The sequence below is a fragment of the Syngnathus typhle genome, linkage group LG7 (genome assembly GCF_033458585.1).
Source record: "Syngnathus typhle isolate RoL2023-S1 ecotype Sweden linkage group LG7, RoL_Styp_1.0, whole genome shotgun sequence".
NCBI classification, from domain to species: Eukaryota; Metazoa; Chordata; class Actinopteri; order Syngnathiformes; family Syngnathidae; genus Syngnathus; species Syngnathus typhle.
The window spans coordinates 10,014,297-10,020,584 of record NC_083744.1 but is presented as its reverse complement, the minus strand read 5'-3'; positions in this window follow the sequence as shown (position 1 = coordinate 10,020,584).

Sequence of the window (6,288 nt, the reverse complement as noted above, 5' to 3'; positions counted from 1 at the left end):
AGTGTAAAGATAAATAATCCATTGTTCATATTCAAATGTGAACAAGCACTCCCAAAATCTTGAAGACAAATGTCATGACGGATGCACAAGTGTGAAAATGAGGGGAGAAAAAAAAAACACATGATAATGTACAGTATAGTGTGAATCATTAAAACACGCCACTTTCAATTTAATGAGTGAAAATGATACACTGGAATTAAGTATTGGGACGGAGTTGAAGTCTTACCGCACCTTTACCTAAAGCAGAAATATTGAAAATTGACTTTTTAATGTTTGTATCCAAAGAGCTGGATGTTACACAACCAATTAGATCTTTAGTAATCTGCCATTGTTTGAAAATGTGTGAGCAAGACGTTCTGCACTTCCATCCCACTGTTATCAAACACGGAGCTGCACAGCCATTGACTGGCAGCTCTTCCAGGGCGGCTGAATGTCCAAACCAAAAGGTAAGCAGATCTGCTGTGTTCCCAACACAGTTAGTTTCTGAGCATTAGTAAGTAAAACGTCCCTACAAAAAAAAGAATCCACTTTATAGGTGCATTTTTTTGTCCAATAGCAAATCTTTGTGTGTTTTACTTTCATTCCATTCCGTCCATTTTTCTTCCTCTTTTGTATGTTTCTACAATGGTCTTTTTCTGACTAACAGAAGCGGTGTGGGATCCCTTAAAGCTTTGACTTGCAGCCAGTTGGAAAAGACCACCGGGACAACCCACATCCTTTTCTTTTTATGAGTTTGCCTTGGATTAATTGACCAATTTAGGTAAACAACATTTGAGATGTTTCAGCAAAGCAACATCATGGAGTGTTTTATTATTTAGTTATAGCACCTCTTGCCATTAGTTGAGAAAATCTAATTATTACTGTTTGTTGCAATAAGAAGCAATAAACAGTCACTTGCCCAAAAGTGGTGCGCTTGATTTTCCTTGCTCTCCTCGTCTCATCTCCCATGACTGGTGCACTCAACAACCGAGTTGCTGCTCGCCACACGAGCTGGCTCGCACATGTGCCAGCGTGGTCTGGTAGCTGTTTTGACAAAGTAATGATCTGCGATTGAATCGGTCCACTGGAGGACTGAGCTCTCTTACGGTAATAAGGGCCCATAAAGGGGAGGGACCGCTCGCAGGCCCGCTCAGACCCTCCATTATGCCTGCGAGCCAAGGTTACAGTATGTGTCTCGCAGCCGTGACCACAAAATGCTGGCTCATACAAAAGGTCCGGTACCCGACCCTCAGCAAGCCAACTCTTATATCACAGAGAACGTCAATATTGATCCTGTTGGCCCATTCGTTGTGTGTTGCCTGGAACTGCTAACCCCCGTTGTGCTGATTTTCAACAGTGCAATTGACTTATTACTCAGCTATTCTGTCTGCTGTGTTTGTATGCTTGCTTTGTTCCTTTTTCACCCCCATTTTTTTTTTTTTTTACTATTTGCCACGTTTATTTTTCCCCTCCAAGAAACCCAAGTCCTCATCTTGTCATCCCTTCTGTCTGACTTCATGAAGGTAGCTATTTAGTGGACTGGGAACCATATTTGGTAACAACTACAGTTTCTTTCTATGTATAATGCGCCCCCATGTATAATACGCACCCTAAAAATGGCATGTTGATGCTGGAAAAAAGCCTGTACCCATCTATAATACGCGCCCAAATTTTGACTCCTACTTAAGTCCGTAAACGTAAAATTATTTCAGAAAAAAGATCATCTTTGGGAACAAGCGGATGTTATTCTGCCGGTCAGTATCACTGCGCATGCGCGAGCAAACTCAATAGCGAAGAAATGTTTCGGATTTGTGTAGGGTACATTGTGACAGCAAACGAGCAGGTGATCGAGCAAGCGTCTGATACGAGAGCATTGTGTTCGTATGGAGCGTGTTTGAAGTGAACAGCAGAGAAGAAAGCGCATCTGTAATTGCGGCCTCCGTATGATATCCGGATAAAAAAAAATGTACCCATGTATAATTATAGTCAAATAGTTAAATTTTGCGCATTATACATGGAAAAAACGGTATTTACAATAGAGATCACACACCTTAATACAAGACAGAACGAAGATGTAGTTTCTCATAGCAAATCAGCAAATAATTCCAACCATAATAATAAGGGTTTTGAGAAGACAATGAAAGGAAGCATATAGTACTGTAGTACTGAAATTTTAGATATTTTTGTTAAAAGATGGAGAAGTTAATTAAGGTTGCAATTTTGAATTTTCAACTTTTTCAATGTACAAAAACCCTTTGATGACTTAAACAATCCAGGCACTAAATGTACGAAATATGAAGGCAACTTTGAAATGGATTTATTATATCCATGTCTCCTCGTGGAGATCAGAGGAAGTTTGGGAGGGTTAGAATGATCTCCCTTTGCAATGTTAGTAATGAATAATCAGGTTGGCTTGAAGTGTCCTGAGTAATATTAAAGTAATATTTTATGATTGTGTTATATAAGTTTCAGTGGTGTAAAATTGCCTTACCTCTTATGTCTCACAGGTGCTAATCTGTTGATCATTGGATTGACTCAACACGTTTGGATGATGACACCAGGAGAAAACGATGATTTGAAACCTTGTTTTTCAGAGCATTGTCAGACAGTCGATGAGATCACTTTTGCTCCCACTGATGAGTAAGTCAGTGAATAAAAATCCAACTGAAGTTGCAGGAGGTGTTAAACAATTGAGTGAGTCACTGGAAATCGAGACATACTTGAGTCTTAACGGCCTGACGTCTGTTTTTAATTTGAGAGACTGCTTGGTGTTTCATAATTCATTTTTACTCATAATCTTAGGGATTTACCTGTAATATAATAATCAGTACAATTTCTGATATGTTTTTCGAAAGTATCCAATTTCATATTTTGAATATTAAGATGTAGAAATTCAGCCCAAATTGCACAGATGACAATTAATTTTACTAGAAAAGAACAAACAGCACGGGTCGAACACACCTGTGATTGGCTGCTTACCACCTCCTCAACCCTCGTGAGGATAACCAGTTAGGAAAATGGATGGATGGATGGATGGATGGATGGATGGATGGATGGATGGATGGATGGATGGATGGATGGATGGATGGATGGCGTATGATGGATGGATGATCGATGGATAGAAGTTGGATGATGGATATGTAGAGATACAGACAGAGAGAAAAATAATAGAAGAGTCAGAAAGGCATAAAAGTTGGCCCCAAACTTGGTAATAACAACAACCTTATTGTAAATTTTGCCTTTTGAAAACAGCAGGTTGAGCAAAAAGTACTGAAACAATGGGTATGTGCATTCAGAGGGTCAAATGAAGTTCACCTGCTAAGGTTAGTTCTGAAATTTTATGTGAAAGCCCAATATCCTCAACTTTTTGTGAACACTTGATCATTCTTTTGCTCTTCAACTCTAATAAATGTGGGACTAGGACAGAAACTTTCACCCACCAACTGCACCAAAGTTGTCAAAGAAAACACCCTCGGTACACCAGAACACCCACATGGCACAGAGTGGGCTCCCAAATTCCCGCACATGCATAACGACACTCGCACCAGCACAAATATCAAGATGCACTAGTTTTTACACTCAACTGCAGCAACACCGTCTCCAAATATAAAGCCCAGAAAGTCAAGGTTGAGGACAATGACGTGACGGCATTTCCTCTGATAACCATCCAATCAGATTACTATGATGTCATGCCTATACTGCTCATAGCCCCTAGGGGGCATATTTGCATGGTATCTGGAGATTTTTTTATATCGCTGTGCATAATGCATGAATGTAGCTCTTCTGCATTAGACATGCAGCAGATTCTGTCTGAAAATTCATTCTTTACTATTTCAGAGAAAGCAGCAATTTCTAATCTTCTTATTTGATTTTGGATCAATTTCCGTGCTGCTTTTTTTATTTCTGTGATGGACTGTAGCAATCACATTACTCTCAGGGGAAGAATGATACAGGATGACATGAAGACCTGCAACTCTGAATCTTACTTTGATAACGCTGTGGTTTTAAGTGACAGCTGAGTGGAGAACCTGGCGTATATCCCAAATGTACTATGTTCCTTAAAAGTGCCTCCTTGCAAAGCGTGGCTCTTCGATGTTGTGAATTGACCTTGTTATGGATAGACCGAAGAACTCAATGCAACATCAGCAAGAAGCTCCTTAATTATAATGTGAGACAATTTGTAGCAATAAGCACCTTGCCTTTGTGCCATGAGCTCTGCAGAAAAAGGTCAGTGGATACAGACTGTGGCATGGCAGTTGTAGATGCATAACTTGGATTTGACTTTGAGGTGATATACGTAGTATCCTGTATATACTACGTGAAGGACATATGTAGATGAATAATGCATGGAATCATGTGCATCAGCAAGACGTAGCGGTGACCCTTTGGCATGAATTACTTGACAGGTGCTGAGTAAAACTTAAAAGAATGTTTTGAATATGACTTATTCAATTTAAATGTGTTTAACACATGTGGGGCTGAATTATTGAATGTTTGTCTGTATTGTAAGTGTTCACCTATTGCATGTGTGTCTGGAATGTATCCCCACTATCAACGGGGGCTCACCACTGTGGGAGGCCAAGAAAAGTGACAGTAAAACAGACAAAGCTAACTTCAAACTGGAAAGTGTCCAGCAGCTCAGGACTGCCAGGATTAAGTGAGCCTCTGGTTTTACGCCACGAGAGTCCAGAAAGGTCTGCTAAGAAATGGTCTCTATGGAACTATCACACGCGGATTCCTGCAACAGATGGTATGAACCCCACTGATTCCTGATTTAAAGCCCGTCCATTCAGACAGGATAGACATGTCATCTAAATAGACACAACTGAAGCACTTAGCTGAGAACAACCCTCCTGCCAAGAACTTTAAAAAGTGTCCAAAGAGAGGAACTGGTGCTCTTTTACAGGACACCAAAAACAAATAAGTCTGACAACACTTGTAAATGTATTTTTAAGTACCTCCAAGGTTGTGTGCCTTTAAGTCACAATTTACAATATAGTGTTCAGTTTGGAGTTCCAACATCATTAATCCTTCCCAAGAAAAAAAAAATAGAGTTGCTCGGAAACTTCTTGTGAGACTTCAATTCGGTGAGTATCCAAGGCAGAATTCCTCAATAAGCACAGTCCAGTCCAGACCTGAGCCCAGATGCCTTTCTTTATGGACCTACAGCTATTATTGAGTTCTTTGAGGTATGCTTGCAATTTAACTAGCACCACTTTTGGAGGATTTATGGTTGTTTTCTCTGGCCATCACTGTCGTCCAGGGGTCACTAACCTTCGTGAGAGCTACTTCTTGGGTATTGAAGGGTTACCTGTTTACACACCACAGAAATGAAAACGATTCTTCAAATGATCTTTATTGATGTATTATTTATTATCATTTCTGCTATTCATGTCAGTGAAGACCGATCATGTCAATGATTCCTTACTATAATTGTCAACAATCATTTTAAAAGGTACGACAAGCATCAACATCTTTTATTTCCATTAATCTTGTGTTTACATTCTACTAATGATCACTTCTACAGCATTCCGAGGAAATCTCAATGGATTAGTACTCTTGAGCTATTTTTAGAACAGGCTCAAAGGTTACTTACTCATATGCTCCTTGGGGTGACATTTTAGTGACCCCAAAATAGTAATATTTCCATCCATCATTCAATCCATCCATCCATCCATCCATCCATCCATCCATCCATCCATCCATCCATCCATCCATCCATCCATCCATCCATCCATCCATCCATCCATCCATCCATCCATGTCTCCCACATCTCCAAAGCATTTGAAACGTTGTTTCTCAGAGCATTTTCATTCTTTCGACATCATCACTTGGGTGGTACTTGTTCAAATGATTCAACAGGATTGTTGTTCTGCCTGTTATTGAGGACATACTGTACCTTGCACAATGGCTTCATTTAATCCATGTTGCTTTGGAAATACCGCCACACAGGCGATGGTGAGGAACTTTTCTTTTCAAAATAACAATCTTTGGAGAACAATGTGAAGTCATATCATATAATCACTGAGCATCTCGTGCCCTAATCGACGGGATGGGGTTTGTGGAGGACTGACGCATAGATCCAAAACTATTAAAATGCCTTGTCTTCCCGCAGGAATTAGTAGGGTTGCTTTATAAATCCAATCTTTCTCTTTTGCTGTGACTCACCATCGAAATAAGATGTGATTGTGTAGCCCAGGGGTCGGCAACCCGCGGCTCCAGAGCCCTATGTATGTAGTTGTAAATATATTAAAAATACCAAATTTAAGAATGACGCCAAATAGCAAAATTAGCCTGCGACACAGCACA